At 45.8% G+C, this 18,312-nt stretch overlaps 1 protein-coding gene across 3 annotated transcripts in view; it reads left to right on the top strand.

Annotated features, from left to right (window-relative positions):
- The window catches only part of MMEL1 (membrane metalloendopeptidase like 1), a 1,408,056-nt gene that overhangs the window by 1,229,745 nt on the left and 159,999 nt on the right, over positions 1–18,312 (top strand). The gene's annotated exons all lie outside the window — the stretch shown is intronic.

Below are 18,312 nucleotides of genomic sequence, written 5' to 3'. Positions count from 1 at the left end.
TTTCATTGTGGGGTAAAATAGATATATTTAGAGAAGTAGTGGGGGAGGACTGAGCAAGTGTGAGAAAGAGGTGGGTATAGGAGCAGGTGGTGGCACGGGGGCCCCATTAAAATTATAAAGAAAAAGCCCACAGTGAAAGCTAACAGAAAGTAGCTTACAACTTTGTGGAGACGAAATCACATGGGACCTGATTATTATTACAAATGAACATTTACACTGTCAATATAATTAAATAATTTACTTTTTCGTAGCTTCTTATGCTGAGAGTGCATACTATTTTTTCTCTCAAATTGCCCTTTTTTCATGGAAAGTGGTGTGCTCAGATTTGAATAAACTATCAGTTTCACGTGCAAGCGACGAGGCAATGTTTAATTTAGCATGCTTTCCATTCCCCTGATTGAGTGGTAGTTATGAACCCGTGCCTTTGTTACAGTATGTACAAACAGTAATAATAAGCAAAAAAAGAAATAAAAACTCAGTTGCAGACCCTCATGTCCCGTTGGGGCAATCTCCCTTTGTGTGATGATGACATCTCTGCAGAAGAAATGCATTATTTCTCCCAAAAACATTCTGGTGCCCACCTCAGGGAATGCCTCTGTCTTTGCTGTTCTCATTCTACTTTTAACCATAAAAAAACACAGCACCCCTCCAAACCATCCTTCAAGATGTTTGTGTTGTTTCTCTGGTCGTTCCACTGTCAGCAATGGCGAGGGATGTTTTAGCAAACATGCTCCTGACAACACGATTCTCTCCCACAGAGAAAGAGATAGCGACATGGGCCTGATTACGAGTTTGCCGGGATCCTGGTGGTATTACCAACAGGATACCAGCAACCAATAACACCGTTATCAGCACTCAGTCTAGCGGAGTTACTGCTGGATTACAAGTGCCAGCAAGTGGTGTTAATCCCCATTCCATTGAGTCCCAGAAGACTCCATGAGGGGATTTGCCGCTATTACAGACTATTTTTGCTGGTGGGGCACCTGACTTATCTCCAGGTTCTAGCTGGAGGTAAATCAGGTGCCCCATCGATAAACATGTACTTTGCTGGAACGTAACGTGCTGGTAAACAGAATTACCGGCACGTTATTACCGCACCGACAAAGACATAATGACCCCCAGGGTGAAAGCAATAGAGAGAGAGCTAAATCGGCTTTTGATGCACAAGGTAAAACTAGTTCAAATTCATTCAACTATGTGTAGCCTTTTGTAGCATTCTCCTGAGCCCCTTTAAGTCACTCTATCAAAGTAATAAGGCACTAGTGAGATTTGGGCCAGGTGGGAACCTAACAAACTGGTTCTCCTTTGAAAAGGGAATAACGTGTGTGCTTTCAGACACACCCCAGATTTTCAAACTATCTATTCACTGGGAAGAGACTGAATACAATGGATTCAGACAGATATTCCTTTAAAAAACACTGATTCATTCATTGATTGATTGATAGTTTATTTGTATAGCACCTATACACAATGGGCCTCATTACATGGTAGGCGGTGAGCCATGGCGCTATTAGCACCCTGGACCATGCCAGTAAATTACCGGCACCGCCTTGGCGGAAAGGGGATTTACCGCCCCATTCCAAGGTTGGTGGGGCGGTAAATCCCCCTTCCGCCATTGCCCTTCCCCATTCCCATTTCAGCCCCATAGGGCTCTATGGGAATGGGGAAGGCGCTAATTACGGCACCGCAATTTTGCGGTGCCGTAATTAGCTCTGAGGTCCCTTAGCGGGTTGGTTTTTAACGCCTGCAAAAAGCAGGCGTTAAAGCACCAACCCGCTAAGGGACCTCATAGTAAGGCGGTAATGGTTAACGGTCACCGTTACCATTAACGGTGGCCGTTAACCATTACCGCCTTCCGTGTAATGAGGCCCAATGTGTTTCAAAGCGCTTCAAGGCAAGGAAGGGAGCAAGAAAAAATGCAGTGACATTCCTACAATGCCTTGAGACATTAAGAATGTGAAATTACTATCATACTAGGCCTGCCGACATTTCAGATAGTGCAAGAGCTATGACAAAGATGTCTTTGGAGTCCAAAAGCGGAATGACTTCAATTTCCAATTCAGTTTTCAAATGTTCATTTCGGATTTTGGTACACATCAAGATAAGAAAACTTTAAAGTGATATATGCATAATGTGTTTGCCAGATGATACGTACATGAAGCATACATAAGTATCAAATTAATGAGCAGGAATTTGGGTTGGATCCCAAAGAAGAGTAACTATATTCAATACAAGGGTAAAATATTTAATATAATTTGCAAAGGAAAAGGAAACAAGTCAGCGTACTTGGTCTATTAAACAAATGATCATGAAAATGTGTGCTGCAATTTCCTTAAGACATGATTGTGCTGTCTGAAGACATGCAGGTGATAGAATAGGATGTCTATCCTGTTCTTGGGGTAACGTGTGTGTAATCCTCCTCTTCGTTGACCCACTTCTACAGAACATGGATTGTGGCGCAGTGGCATTCTGCTTCACTGTTTTGGCCAATCATCTAAATGTGTGCATTTGCAGAAGGGAAGTAAGTCCACATACTTGGTGATCTCTTTTCTTCTTGCGTTTCCCCTTGTTACGAGCTACTACTTATACCAACTTGTCCATTCACCTACAGATCACAACAATTTCCTCCACTAACTTTTTAGCTTTTTTGTTGTTTGATTTTTTAGAGACTTTTTCAAAGTGTTGCCTTCTCGCACAATTTCTTTATCCATTTTGTCAAGCACGGGCGCCCCTTAAAGTCGCAAAGTGACTATAATGCCTATATTACATTCTGTTTCACCCTTTTAATAACTCATTATTTGCTTCTCATTATTTCTTTTTCTCTTTTTCCTCATTTTTTGATAACTGCATGCTACAATATCCGCATTGATCTTATACAGGCTCCCCATTAAAGTGCTGGGGGGCTATTCTCATACTGAGTCTCCATCCTTCAAGGGAAATAGCTGTTTCTGAAGGATGAGAGTTTATTCTGATAAAGCGTCCCCAACTTAAGGGGGCAGCGTTTTCTTTCCGATACAGGGTATGCCCATTCAAGTAGACGGTGTATACGGAAATAGAGTCTTCACTTTTTAGGGCATACAGAGTTTTCCCCTACAAAGAAGTGAGTTTATTTGGTATAGTGTCCCCCTCTTTCATGTGAAGAGTTTGTTCTCAAGTCTCCCAGTTGAAGGGAAACAGTTATTCTGATACAGAATTTCTCCTTTCAAGTGGAGATCACATTTTGACACAGATCTCCCCTTTTAAGGGTCGGTTTCATTCTGATATTGCTTTCCCATTCAAGGAGAGGGTTTATTCTGGTGAAGAGTGTTCCCTATGGTAAAAGAGCTTGAACTGTATGATGAAGTCCTACGTCTTGTGTAAGCAGATGAGGCTGGGGACACTGTGGGCTCTAGATGTAACCACCCACTGGTAAAGTAGTTGTTTTTATATCACGCGCTTTATGCCGGACTCCCACCACTAAGCGTGGAACCAGGAATTGAACGTGTGGTGCTCAGACCTGTCTTGTTTCCAAGACAAGCATAGGGTTTGCAGGGGCAATAGAGAGGCCCCCTCATGTTTCCAAGCACATCTCTAACCTGTGATCCGCCCCTTAAAGTCTCTCAACCACCAAAAACTGAAAGATCATTGACTGCCCACAGCCCTGATCCTTGCTCAAGTTTGAAGAAATGACACTACCCTTTGCCCCAACCACTGTCCGAGGCACAACCAGGTATGGTTTATAACTGCCCCTTAACAATAGCCACTGGCCATATACATCAAACAAACAGTTTACACACAGAAAAAACTATGGGAGAATCATTAGAAGTAGGGACCCAGTTCTTTACAGACAGTGAATATTCGTGCTGGATCCGTGTTTGAGGGTTGCTTCACTCAGATGGCGGACAGACGAGATGTTTGCCCACAAGACCAGAGAGCAGGGCTCAAGTCAAGGGTACACGCGGGGGGAAAGAGTTCACCCAGTTTTTTCACAGGGTGTACTCAGTGCCACGCAAGCTAAAATAAAAAACATTGAATGTCCTCTTTGAATTCATGAATTAAAGCCGACCTCAGGGATCGAAACGCAGTTGTCAGCTTGGACACTTCACCACAGCACTATATAACTTGATGAAAAATAGCGAACTAAAGGTGAAATGTTACATTTCGGTACTGCAAGTCCCAGGGAAAGCATTTGTATTGGTTCCCCGAGTTTAAAACATGCACACCTTTTAACGTTTTCAAAAACACTATTAGAAGAAAATATCCTCTCTTGGTTTTGTGTGTGTGTTGATTTTGAGAAAGGCAAATGTCATTCGTCCTGTGCAATTTAGGGGGTTATGCAAAGCCAATTTAATGAAATATGCATATTTCCCCTTGATATGCTAATTTCAGCTGACGTCACATCCCATTGTGTTTGTTGATGAGTCCCCCTACTTTAATTTTTAGGACTTGACCCCTGCCAGGGAGGCACTGTGCCAACCCGCCGCGTGTAATTTTGGTGAGATGTATTGGTGGCAATCCCCTGCGCATCATGGATAGCAAGATAGTAGCTGTCCCTATTGAGGTGCAGTGCCAATGGCAGGAGCACAAAGCATCGCAGACAAACTGAATACATATTCAACTCACCGATCTCTGTGCAACTCGAACCGCCCACCAAAGCTGATAGGAATAGGGTGTGTGAGGGTCTGCAGGAGCATAAATATCAGTCGAAGATTAAGCCAGGTGTGAGTGTTGGAAGGAGCGTTATCAGTGCTAATCAAGGAATGAGGTTGGGAAGAAGACAGGGGCAAAATGTGCTGGAGGCATTGGAAGAATCTGGGAGATCAAGCAGGGGAGACAGTGCGATAGATGAAGGATTAGGTGGAAGATAAATAGAGAGGAGAAGAGTGAGGTAGAGTAAAGAAATTAAGCTGGATGGGTGAACAACAAATGGGAGAGGTGCAATAACTATGTGTGGGTTCTGGAAGAGCCACAAAAGCAGGAAAGTGATGTAGGGGAGAAAAAGTAAAATCAGTGAAATAAGTGGAGTAGCTAGTTTATACAAGAACGACCTGAAAGAGGAGAAGGTGATATAGAGAAGAAAGACATGAAATGATGATTACATTGAAACTCGATGAAAGAATAAAACCAGAGTAAGAATATAAGAAAGGTAAATAAAGAATAAAGAAGGATGAATTTCCAGAATCACTTATGGGTTAAGAGAAGCAGTAGCAGGGGATGTGATGAGGGCTTGGTCATGATGGAGCACTGAGGTGGAGATGGAGAGAGGAAGTAAGAAAGCAAGGACAGCAGCCCAGTGGGTGAGAAAAAGTGTAGCATGGTCTTGTGGAATAAACAACTTGCCCATTTTGTGGTGCTAATAGCTGTGGCGGCTGCCAGTTCTCCGGAGAGCATGCTCAAAGCTCCCTGCACCCAATGCGATCTGGAGTCAAGTATCCCAAGTGTGGCAAGGCCTTAGGCAAGCCCGGGCCCCACGAATCTGGCATGATAGGAAAGACCATCTAAGGAGAGCTCATTATCCTGACCACAGGGATGGCAACAGAAAGAATCAATTAGGCAAGAAAAAAGTTCAAAGGACACTTGAAGCCCCATTGACTGTGAGTGACTTTTTCCACTAAAGGAGGGTGGGGGTCCAGGTAAGTGAGGTTCACTCCACATTCCTCAAGAAATCTAGAATCTATCCTTTGAATTCCCCTTGAAATCCCTTCAATGATCTACTCTAGCCATCCCAGACACAGGTCCTATTGCTGTTGTAAATTAAATCTGAATCACACTTCCAAGGAAATACTTGTTCTTGATACAGGGCACACGTTCAGGGGTGGAATGGCATATAGGGAACTCTGGAGATTTCCTGGTAGGCCTCAGCAGCCTGGGCCTCTTTTGTGTGGTAACCTATTTTATTTCAAAATGTTCTCATAGGAAAAGGCTTGGGCTTGCTGAAAATGTATAATATGGGGCCACTTTGAAAACTAGTTCCAGGGCCTCTTTTGGTTCCCAGTCCACCTCTTGGCACAACCGTTCAAGGGCATGGGGTGGTTATTCTGCTACTGACTCCCCTCCTTCAAGTGGGATAGTTTCATTGGATTCAGAATTTCCTACTTTTCAAGGGCCTCATTACAGGTTTGGTGGTATCTGCTGGTAAATCTTACGGGATACCACCAAACAGTATTTTTGTTACCGACACTTGGAATGCTGCAATTACTGGCATATTCAAGTGTATGTAATTTCCTATTCCATAAGGGAATTGCCAGTATTACCGGCACCAGTATATCAGCATTTATTGGTGGTGGGGTGCCGGAATTACCGGCAGCTTGGAGCTTCCGGTAATTCCGGCCACCCCACCACCAAACTTGTAGTTTGGCGGTGCGTGAAAAAAAATGGCGTTAATGGAATTACCACCACTTTTTTCCTGCACCGCCAAAGTTGTAATGAGGTTCAAAAAATGCAAGGTGGTAGAGGATTTAAAATAGAGTGGAGATTGTGCTTCATGGTGAGACTTAATTTCAGAGTAAAGTGCCCAGAGGAGGCCTCTAACGATTGGATGTGGAAGCCGACAAAGAAATGAGCACATTCCAAAAGTCACAGAATACTATCTTGTTTCCTTAAACCTAAAACAAGCCTCTGGGTGCCATGCTGCTGCAGACAGAAATACACATAAAAATGTATTTCTGTCAGTTAAGCTGATTTTCATTAAACATAATTTAGGGATGGGAGGTTGGTCAGCGGTGGTCCAAAATGGCTGCTTGAGTCTGTTCTCACTCTCCCCACACAGGAGAAGCACTGACAATGCACAACCCCATGCTGTTGACTGGGTTGTGATGTGCCCTGTGAGCACCAGGGGGCTGGTTGGTGGCTTGACCTCTGGTCCTGCGGCCGGAGAATTCCAATACCAAGACATGGAGCAAGACGTGAGATGACCTGCCAAGATGGAAGCAGGGCTCCAGCGCCTACAGTGGTGAGCATACGAGCAGCTGCAGAGGGTGTCCATGGCCTGTGCAGTGGAATACTGGCACTCCATGACCTGATCCACACTGGGAGGCAACTCCGACATATTTTCTGAGCTGCAGGGGGGGCGGCAATGGGAAATATATCAGCATGGGCTTGCCAATCCTCACATTCTGGTAAGCAGATGGTGGAAGCCCAGAAGAGCAGATGGCCTGTGATAAAGGCGGCAAGATCCTTCAACTAGCACTCACGTTCTCTCTCCTGGTGTGGAAAGCCTGTCCCAGAACCTGGATCATGGTCATGGCTTGAAAGGAATCTCCTGGGAGGAAGATTTAGCAGTAGCTCCTATCAGGAGGTTTAAGTTCCTCAACACCCTGTGGCTAGGGTGCATCAGCACATACGGTGTAGGCGATTCTGGTTGGAGAGTCTTGCATGGTGTCTTTGAAGCAAGGGAAACAAAATGAAGGGGCAAGCCTCCCTTCCCTCCCCATTGCAAGCCATCTGGCATAAGGAGCAACCAGAGTTGATTCCAGCTCAACTCACACTGAGAACGCTGAGGAGCAGATCAAACCCTCGGACAGCCAACAAGACCGTCCAAGGGATAGTCGACCAGGAAAAATGACGCACGTAATTTTAAAGCAGGACCTGCTGAGCCACAAAAGAACTCTGAAGTGAACATAGGATGGAAATTTGCAGAGGAGCTGCAATCGACAGCACTCACCATCTCGGCTTCCATGGTGGAGATCAAGAATGAAATAGAGAACATATCAGCAAGGGTACTCACCAACAAATCAAAGATTCAAGCCCTGCAGGGACGCGCCTCCACAGCAAGGTGGCCATTAAAGAAATTAATGAGATGGTGGACATGATTATTTGAAGGATTGAAGACCTGGAAAATAGATACACGTGAGACAACCTCCAAGTCTAGGGGTAACTGAAGGAACTGAAGGATGCGATCTGGCAGAATGGATGCAGCAACTACTGGCATTTTGGTCACCGATCAGCAGGAGGGGGTATTCACATTGGACAGGGTACACCAAATGGGTCTGTTACAGCAAAACAGCAGAGCTGGACCCGGAGACATTATTCTGAAGTTCCATGCTTGCATTGCAAAAGAAAGGGTTTTGAAGCATGCAAGGGAAATGGACGTGGTCACCTTCCAGGGATATACCATAAGGCTCTACCAAGATCTCTCGCCAGTGACCCTGCAAAAGGGAATAGCGTTCAGGAGAACAACTGAGGAGCTCAGAGAAGCAAAGGTCAGGTACAGGTGGTTCTTCCCATTTGGACGTGTCTTCACATTGAATCACAAGGACTACAGGGTAACGACGACTGTGAATGTGCTTTCTATTTTGGGTCTGCAACCGGATGATGAGACAATAGAAGAGGGGTCGAAACCTTGTAGTCGACGAAGACTGCGAGCATCGAAGGAAAGAATGGTCCTGAGTGGGGTGCCACTGACCCTCATTTAAAAAACTGGGCTGTTGGTAGGGGCTACTGGGCTCCTACAGTGAATGTCATGGAGAAGGCATATGGCTGATGAAGTGATGGGAGGGGACGGACATACTGCTAATCAAGGATCATGCCCAATGATGCCTCATCAGAGGTATAGACCCAGGGGTGAACATGGGGGGACAGGAGAGTTTGATGGAGAAGGGATATGAGAGACAAGGGACCAATAAACCCACTGAGTATGGATGAATAGCTGTTCAGATTTTCACTCAAGGATACGTCTGGAGCATGAGCTGGAGGTGGAAGCCCACTATACGACTTACAGTCAAGGGGTGGGAGTTCTCATTTCACACCCTACATACTTATAACCTGGAGGCACAGTGCCTAGTCAATTCCTGTTGTGGGGAGTAAAAGGAGGGAACAATTTGGGGGTGAGAGAAGGGGTGGGTGGTACAGGGAGGGAGTTCAGCACAGAGAGGGAAGGGGAGACAACAGATCCCAGTGAGCCTAGTTTAACACAGCTGAGAAGACGTGCATGCATTCATGACAGGGAACTGAAGGAAGCCCCATTCTGGGGTAGGATACAAGCCAGTCACAAGAACCGGTATGAAGCAGAACGCTATTATGATTTGCATTTCGGGTAACCTCGATAAACATACAGGGACTCAACTCCCCACATAAGAGGATGAACCAGTTTAACCTCCTGAAGGTCCATAACAACCAGATTGCGGGGATTCAGGAGACACCCCTACTTCAGGGGAATACGCACAAAAGGCATCTTGGCAGTTCCCTATGCCATTTCTTTCACCTCTGGGCCGAAGAAGACAAATGGGGTGGCATTATGTTAGGACCAGATGTCCCTTTCCATTTAACGGGCAGACTGGCTGACAAAGGGGTCGGTACCTAATCCTAAAAGGCAAGATACAGAATAGGCCCATACCCCTTGCCTCAATCTACAGCCCAAACATGGGACAGAATGAATTACTCAGATCCTGTCTTCCTAAACTGCAGAGGGAGGCCAAGGGGTCATTTATCCTAATGGGTGACTTCAGCATAGTTTTTGAAACTGGAGTGCATGGGTCTACGAATGATAGGTGGGACCAAGTGCAAATGGCGGTACATGTTTGGCAAGAGTTAGCAGACATGGGACTGAGGGAAATCTGGAGGGAGGAACACCTGGTAACACTGGACTACACTTTCTATTCCTACATCCACAATGCATTTTCTTGGATAGACCATACCGGGTGGATGATGGACTCATGGTGGATGGGGGACCACAGAAATAGGGTGGATAACAATATCTGACAAACCCCCCACAATGTGGACACTTGAAATTCCAGACCAGGAGACTCAGCCTAGAACATGGAAGTTAGCTCCCAAGATACTCCAAGGCCCGATAGTTGTGAAAGAGCTTGAGCAGAAAGCAATGAATTACTTCTGGAAAACACACCAGCCGACCTACCAGCGCAGCTAGCGTGGTATGCCTTTAAGGCTAGCAATAGGGGTTCCCTTATCGGGAAAGGGTGAGCAGCTCCAAAATCTGCAGGGCGAGTAATAGATTCTAATAAATGGTTAATAGGCGCACCAACTGAACACCAGAAAAGCTACTAATTAACAGATGACAAGGTTGTCAAACACAACCGAGAGGTGGACAAACTGCAACTACTAAGATTCTTATATAAAAACTAAACTCTAAACTAATATGGCGGAGATGTCTAACTTTCTATGGAAGGTACGTCTACTCACGCTCTCAAAAGAGGAGAACGTGGCAATGTAGGGAGCAATCACAAAAGAAGAGGTAATAAAGAAGGTGGGAGCTCAAAAACTGGGAAAGTCCCCAGGCCCTGATGGCTTCACTCCATTGTTCTATAAAAAAAAAACACTTGAAGGTACTGATGCAGCCCACGTTAACATTTTTAATGAATGCATAAACCAAGAATGGATTTCAGCCGTGATGAGCCCAGTGATAATTGCTGTTCTACCTAAACAGGGAAAATGCCCTGAGCTGTGTGCATCGTATCACCCCATTTCCCTCTTAAACATAGTTGCAAAGATATATGGCCCAAGACTCATTAGGAGGATAGACAGAATCTTGCCAACGGTGGTGCAGGGGGGATAAATGCGGCTTCGTCCCAGGGTGGCAGTGAGCTGATAATGTATGCAAGCTACTGAACCCCATAGAAATTGCCCATAAACATAAGTTACCCTCCACCCTGGTCTCATTAGATGCAGAAAAAGCCTTGACAGGGTGAAATGGGTCTTCCTTTAGAAAGTTACTGCGCAAGATGGAGTTTGGCTCACAGATGACCAAGGCCATTATGGCAAAATATGCTGCCCCCACAGCGATGATGCCCACCAATGTCTTCCTCTCAGATACCGTCGGTCTTCACAGGTGGAACGGGCAGAGCTGCCCCCTCCCCCATTTGATGTTCGCAATGGTGGTTGAGCCGCTGGCCAAATGGGTAAGGGAATCCCAGGGGATCTGAGGAATTAGTTATGGGGGAAATGAGTACAAAATCTCGCTGTTTGCACATGACATCCTCTCTACGTTAACTAATCCGGAGACTTCGCTCCCGGTGCAACAGCAGGTACTAGGAGACTTCAAAGAATCCTCAGGCTTTACAGTCAACCCCCTAAATTCAGAATACTAAACTTAATCATAACAGGGGAGTGTTGTAATGAGTTAAGAGTGGCAAGTTGGTCACAAAATATCTGAATCCAAGCCAAACTAAAAGATTGTTATGAATTCAACATCTTGGGTGAAATACATTAAATAAAAGAGGACCTACGGTCCTGGAGACACTTGGTTATTTCTTGTAGCTGGCGGATCAGGTCCGCAAAGGTGAATAAACTTCCTAAGCTTCTTTACATTTTTCAAACTCTCCCTATACATGCTCGGGACTAAGTTCTTGTAAGCCTGCAAAGAGATATTATGAATTTCATATGGCTGGGAAGGAAGCCAAGGGTGGTGTGCCAAGTGATGTACTAACAGTGGTCTTGGCAGCAGTATCACCCCATTATTTTGCATCCAGAAATCCTGCGGGCAAAAATGCTGAATTCCGAACTGCGCATTTCCATGCATTTATATGTGGGGGGTGGGTTAGGGTAATAAACATTGTAAGGGGTGCATGGGGGATGGGGAGTCTCACCCCTCATATAAGTGCATAGAAATGTGGGGGGGTAAAAACATTCTATATTTTTGGCTGCAGAATGTTTTTTTATCACATAGATCCTTGCCAGCTACATCCAGGCTTTACAGCTGCGGATCTTAAATAAATTGATTTATCCCTCATCAATAAGGCATGGAAAACAAGGAGAATGTAGTGGGTCAGTCGCTGTGGTGAGTTGTTTGGCTTCCCCACAAAGACAGAACGCTGGCAGTGAGGGAACTCCCGGCTATGGCAGTGATAATTGCAATTTGGTACAAAGTAGATATAAAGCGAGGGCTTACCACGTTCCCCGGCCCTGCCACCTCGATACAAGGGAAACCAAGATTTAATCCAGGATACATTAGCAAGAGCTTCCAGTGGTGAGAAGATTGAAGATGTGTGTTCGTGGGTCACTTGGCAAGGGGCTCAAAGGTGCTCTTGTTTCAATAATGTAAGGCATCATTCAGGGTAGATGAAAGGGAACAGTTCAGATATTGGCAGTTGAGACAATGGGTGAGTAATGTGGAAATTCCCGAAATGGACACTCTGGACTTCACAACATTTGAGACCCTGAGTTTCTCGACAACTTCATCCAAGGACCTGATTTAGAAAATCTATGATATCCTTCTCACACAAAGCATGGCTCATGAAGCTTCATGTAGTAGACTTGGCATGGCATAGGGACTTGGGCCAGACTTTACATCCCAAGGAGTGGGAGCGCGTTTTGAAAAGGATTCCCCTCACCACAGCCTGCACACAACACAGGCAGCAAGCTTACAAAATGCTACATAGATGGCACCGGACCCCGAGTTGAAGTGAGCAAGTACCACAAAGGGAAAACAGGGTTGTGCTGGAGGGGCTGTGGCGGAGCAGCCACATTCATGCACACATGTTGGAATTGCCTGAAACGTACATCCTACTGGGAGGATGTCATCAAGGAATTAAGCAGCATATAGCACACACTGATTCTGCAAATGTCCTCTATTGGCCTTGATCCCTGACCTCCACCTAGATCCATAGCCCAGTGGTGGAAAACCGCATCCTCCCTGATATGACAGATTGGTACAGTAAGATATGGGGCGTATTAATGAATGAAAATATACCCCAAGTGGTAAGGTGGGGGCGGGAGGGCTAGCAGGATATGCTGCAGTTTGGGGTCCAATGCTAGAGCATGTTAAGAAGCAAAACAAGGGTTATACATGTCCCCCCAGGCTAAGGCTACTGGATATATGACTAAAGACCAGGCAGTGGGAAAATCCCCAAGGGGTATGCAAGGTAATCTAGGATGGAAGCCCCTGTCGGATGTTTTGGCACTTAAGCTGTAATGCAAAGAAGCGTACAAAGTGTGGATACGCTGTTAGAACTAAGTTGTGCTGAACAAGAGTTGTCTAACTGGGGGGGGGGGTTCGGCGGGAGTTGTAGTGGGTGGAAGGGGAGAGGGGCGGAAAGGGTTGAGTGGAGGGACACGTGGGACACAGTTCATTATTAGATTATGTTGGTTTAAAGCACGAAATGTTTACTGTGTTGTAAAATGTAAGCGGAACACTGCTGATATGTTCGGAAGTGTACTGTTGAACATTAAATGCCAATTACAAAGATTTCATTAAAAAAAAAGCAAAGTCAAAAATAACACAAAAATAGGAATCTGCCAGAAATATAGATGTTTCATATTGTCCGAGTCACACGGAGTATGTGGACAGGAGGCAGCGGATGACAAGACAGTAAGAATGTGAACTGGAAGGTCATGGTTCGCTGTGGCTGCATGCACGAGACACGTCAGCTCGCCAGTTACCTATGCATAAACTCTCAAGCTGTGAAGTGCTGGCCTAGTGAAATAAAATTCGCCAATAACTAGGGTCCAAGGAGGATTCAATTTCAACCTGATCAGTTTCAAAATTCGGTGTGAACTTTTCAACACCCCCTCTGGCACTGGCTCGCCTGCACTCGTCATTGCAAATCAGTCAGAAGCAGTGATAAGAAGATTACCAAGGCTTTACCGCTGCGGGGAGTCGGGATGCTATCAAAGACGGAGGCGAGCATTCTGCTTAAACTTTTTTTAATCCTGCTCCTCACAGGCATCAAAATATAAACAACTTTTTTTTCGAAACAAACAAGAAAAAACGTTCAAGTGACTACAAATCCCTACAGGTCCCTTGCTTTTTGTAGTCCTGTGCTCTGGTGCAACACCAATCAGTGCTCAGGACTCCTTTTGACCCAAAACCTGCCTAGGTCCTTTCGTCTTTCCTTTGGCAGCGAAGGACCTCTCGCTCATGATAAAACCGACTCCCATCGACTGACTCAGCCTGCCGCCTCACACTGTCTTCTGGTCATCCCCTATGAAGCAAGCAGAGAATGACACCATGAGGGTGGGGCGACGCTGGTTATCACTCAATAACAGAGAAAACATGTTATCTTAACAAGCATTGCTTCCCTCCAGCATCTCCTTGGCGGGAATAATGCTCGCCTATGTGTCTTTAATAGAATCAAGACTCCCCGGTGCTGTTAGCCTGGGTAATCTTCATTCTAAGACCAGAGGCAAGCATTATGCTTGTTCAAAGCTATTTACCATTGTCGCAGCAATCTTAGACACTGGCTTAAAATAACATTTCTTAAATATAGAATCTGAAGACCAGTCAGCTGATTTTACAATATCCTGCAAAAACACTACTGCCGCGAACGCTCTTGATGTCATAGCGCCTCTCACTGAATGAATGACAAACATGCTTAAATCTATGCCAGCCCACTGCATGACCTCTCTGACCCATCTGGCTATAGTGGCAGAAGCCACAGCGTGATGTGGTTTCCTATGCGCTATGAGGAACTGGTCTAACCCCTGCATCTCGTAGTCTTTAATGCATTGTGCTACGCATAACTTGGGGTTATCGGGGAAATAAGGATAGGAGATTTCCTTAGAATCACTTTTAGTACACATAGCTATGCTGAACGGTACACCTTCTGTGTAGAATGACTTTCTGTCTAATTCCAATACTTTAACATCAGACACTCTCCTACAGGCTAGCAAACAGAGCAACATTGCTAGTTTCCCGGATACTCTAGGCATAGACAGCTGAGTCTGGCCAACCAAGAAATAAGCTAAAAATGTCCCTTACATACCACAGGACTGAGTATTTAGGTGAGGGCAGTTTATGTAACTTCACACCTCTCAGAAGTCGTATCACTGCAGGGTGCTCCCCAATAGGCTTACCGTCCACTTTTTCTTGTCCAGCTGATATAGCTGACCTATTGACTTTGATCGTTCTGAAGGCTCATGCGTCCTGCGAATGATCGACTAAAAAATTAAGGTCCTGCACTACAGGTTCAGAAATGTGATGAACGCCTTGTTGGCTGCACCAGTTCTCTCATCTGTCCCATGCGGCGCCATAGCTCCGAAGGGTCCCTGATTAACTCAGCAGCGAGCTGCAAACAAATTCCTGGCAGCTGCCATATCTTTCCCTGAAATCCTACATGCTAGCAGCTGCAAGTTCCCGCTGTCGATTTAGTGGGTGCTTCCAAACTGACTGGTTCTCCAGAAGGCCCTGCTTCAACGGAATCATCCTCGGGAAATCAGAGGAAAGGTCCATCAATACCAGAAACCACACTTGGGATGTTCACCATGGGGCTACTACAACTAACTCCACATCTTCCCTCCAAACATTTGCTAATAACCTTGTCAACATGATGAATGGAGGGAAGGTGTAATGGACTGCTCCAGTCCAACTGTGGAGGAATGCATCTGTTCCCAGGGCTCCCGGATCATCCACTAACTGATGTACCTGGGAAATTGAGCATTCAATCTGAACGCAAAGGGATCGATGTCTAAAGGACCCCATATCTCTTGCAATTGTGCAAAAACTGCTGGAAGCAACTTCCAGTCGGTGGAGTCTTCGAGGTAGCAGGAGTTCCAATCCACCACCATTTTCTGCTCTCCCGGCATATACTCTGTGGTCACCACTATGTTCTGCTCTAGACAGCAATGCCAAAAAGCCTTTGCCAGCTTGGCCAGCATCTTGGACTTCATACCTCCCATCCGTTTTATGTACCAGACCGCGGAGATGTTGTCCATTTTCAGGAGAATGCAACAGTCAGCTTTGCCTTTGGCAAACGTGTGAATGGCAAAGGAGCCTGTCAATAGTTCTAGGCAATTTATGTGTACTTGCAATTCCTCCTAGGATCACTTTCCTCCTATCTGTAAATTCCCACATCTGGCGCCCCGGCCAGACTTGCTCACATCTGTTTCTATCACTAGTTCTGGAACGTCGCTGAAAATAGCTTGTCCGTTCCACGCCTCTATATTCTGTAACCACCATTCTAGTTCTGACCACACATCCTTATCTAGTAGGACTATCTGGTGGTAGCCTATGCCTCCTTGTAGGTGCCCAATCTTTAACCTCTCTAAAGTCCTGTAATACAGCAATCTGGGGAATTTAGGCTGGATCGACACTGCCAGAAGACCCACTATTCTGGCGAGACTGTGAGGCAAAATATTCTTCTCCTTGATCACTGACTTCAGCTCTTTTTTGATGGCTTTCTGCGTCTGCCTGGGCAGCTTGAAGGTAGCCTTCTTGGTGTCTATGACAAACCCCAAGAACTCCATCCTCTTCTTGGACTTTAGCTCTGACTTCTCCATGTTTATCAGAAACCTGAGTGAGGTGATCAGAGCGCAAATCCAGCACAGTTGCTCTTGGAGTGCTGTGCTGTCTTTTGCTAGGATGAGAATATCACCCAGATAGACTAAGATTCTGATTCCCCTCTCTCAGATGGCTGCTGCTACCAGCCACATTATTTTTTTAAAGAACCATGGCACTGAAGCCAATCCGAACAGGAGGCACTGCCAACTCTCCTTGTTCCAACTGAAATGGAGAAAACTCTGGTGCTCTGTCGCCACTGGCATGGTAAGGTAGGCATCGTTGAGATCTAGCCTTGCCAGCCAGTCTCTTTGCCGGAGGAGATCTCGGAGGAGGTGAATCCCCTCCAATCATGAAATACTGGTAAATCAGACATCCGTTTAATTCTTTCAAATGTATCGCAGGCCTCACATACACTTTTCTGTGAACTAGAAACATATTGCTGTAAAAACCTGGTACTTCCAGCGTGCTGCGCTCTATTTCACCTTTGCTCACTAGGTTGCATAACTCTGTCTGCAATAAAGTCCTATTCTCTTGTGCCATATGGATTGGCTGAGGTTTCACTCGCTGTGGGGCATTCCGACAAATTCCAGCCGTAAACCTGTTACTGCTTGCAATACCCAAACATCGCTTGATAATTCCCACCATTTGCTCAAAAAGAATCCTGTCCTGCATCCTGCTACTGGGAGAATTGCACTTTGTGCACTTACCACCTGAGGCACTCTGTTGCCTATAGGTGCCCCTTCCTCTGCACCCTCTGGAGTGTTGGGTCCTTGTCGGGAAGAAGGTGTTGCATTGTCTCCCTTCCAAGTATTGGGCCAGCGCACCCTGAGGCCACCTCTGCATACTGAAGTGACCTGATGATCGGCCTCGATGTCGACTGGTCCCTGCAAAAACTTGCCTGGAAGTATCTTTCTAATTGATGTCTGAGCTTTTTCCAAGGCTGCATAGGTCTCAACAAATTTCCTTTGCGAAGGCATCTCCAAACAGCATGCCCTTCTCGTTCTCACCTGCTTTGTAAGTGGGCAAGTTGCAGAGCTTGCATCTATTTTTAATAGCAGACTTCTTCACCTTACTGATGAAAGGGTGCAGTTGGCAGTCCCCAGGAGACAGACTGCTTATTGCACCCAGTTCCGCAGGGTCTACGCGTCTATGGGTTCGTCTGTGTCATTGGCCCTCTCCGTTAGGTCCATTATCTTGGCTAACGGGCCAGCTAGATCCAAGACTTTGTCCTGGCAGCTCTTACAGGCACGATCTACTCCTTTACGAATATCTCTAGAAGTCTTCGTGACAAAGGTCACCATTTTGGGGTCTAACGCTGGAGTGTCTGTGACTTCACTGGGCAGGTCTGGCCTAGGGCACTCTGCTCTTATTCGAAACTGCACCTCTCGAACTAATGGCTTCCTGATGTGTTGAGCCATATACAGGGCCACCTTGGGTAAACATCATTCCATAGATTTTGGGTGTCTGATAGCTTCCAGGTTGAATATCTCGAGTGTACTGTCCGCCTCTACTATCAAGGTACTTTTAGCTGGATGCTTCTTAGGCACTTCCATGAGCACCTCTTCATCTTCCTCAACATCCTCCTCATCAGGCGAATATCCGCTGTCGTCTTCCCCTGTATTAGTCGCCACTGGGGTAGGGGTTAAGAGGTGGGACACTGTCAACTTCTGCAGAAATGCCTCCTTCAATTTACGGAAGGTGTCGACCACCTCATGGGACTCATTGGTATCCCCTTCTTTATGGCTCGGGGGGTAGAAGAGGGTGACCTCTTCCAAGCTTTTTTACTCCTCACTTTTTCAACCCCTGAATAGGGATATCTGGCCGATGTACCCTCTCCTGGGCTTTCTGCCCTTCTTTTTCTGTGCACTGCTTCCCCACCAACATTCTTGGTGGCAAGAATAGACTCTAAAGCTTCCAGGTGCTCTTTAAGGGCTCTCACCCCTTGGGAAAACTGCTACCACTAAAGAGTCCCTTTGGACTTTCTTGAAACTTAGGGACAGATCACTATCTTCATCTGGGACGTCCTCAATCCATTCTTGCCATGGGCTCCTTAACTCTACAAGCTGTTGGTAAAAGTCTGCTTGGAAGGGTTCCAGGGAGAGTGTACAGTGTTATACAATATAAAAGTGCCACCTTCTGCTTCAACTTAGCAAGCTGCTGAA

Source organism: Ambystoma mexicanum, chromosome 8 (assembly GCF_040938575.1).
Source record: "Ambystoma mexicanum isolate Mex_15411 chromosome 8, UKY_AmexF1_1, whole genome shotgun sequence".
Taxonomy (NCBI): domain Eukaryota; kingdom Metazoa; phylum Chordata; class Amphibia; order Caudata; family Ambystomatidae; genus Ambystoma; species Ambystoma mexicanum.
Note: the sequence above shows the minus strand (reverse complement) of the source record. Positions and strands in the feature narration are given on the sequence as shown.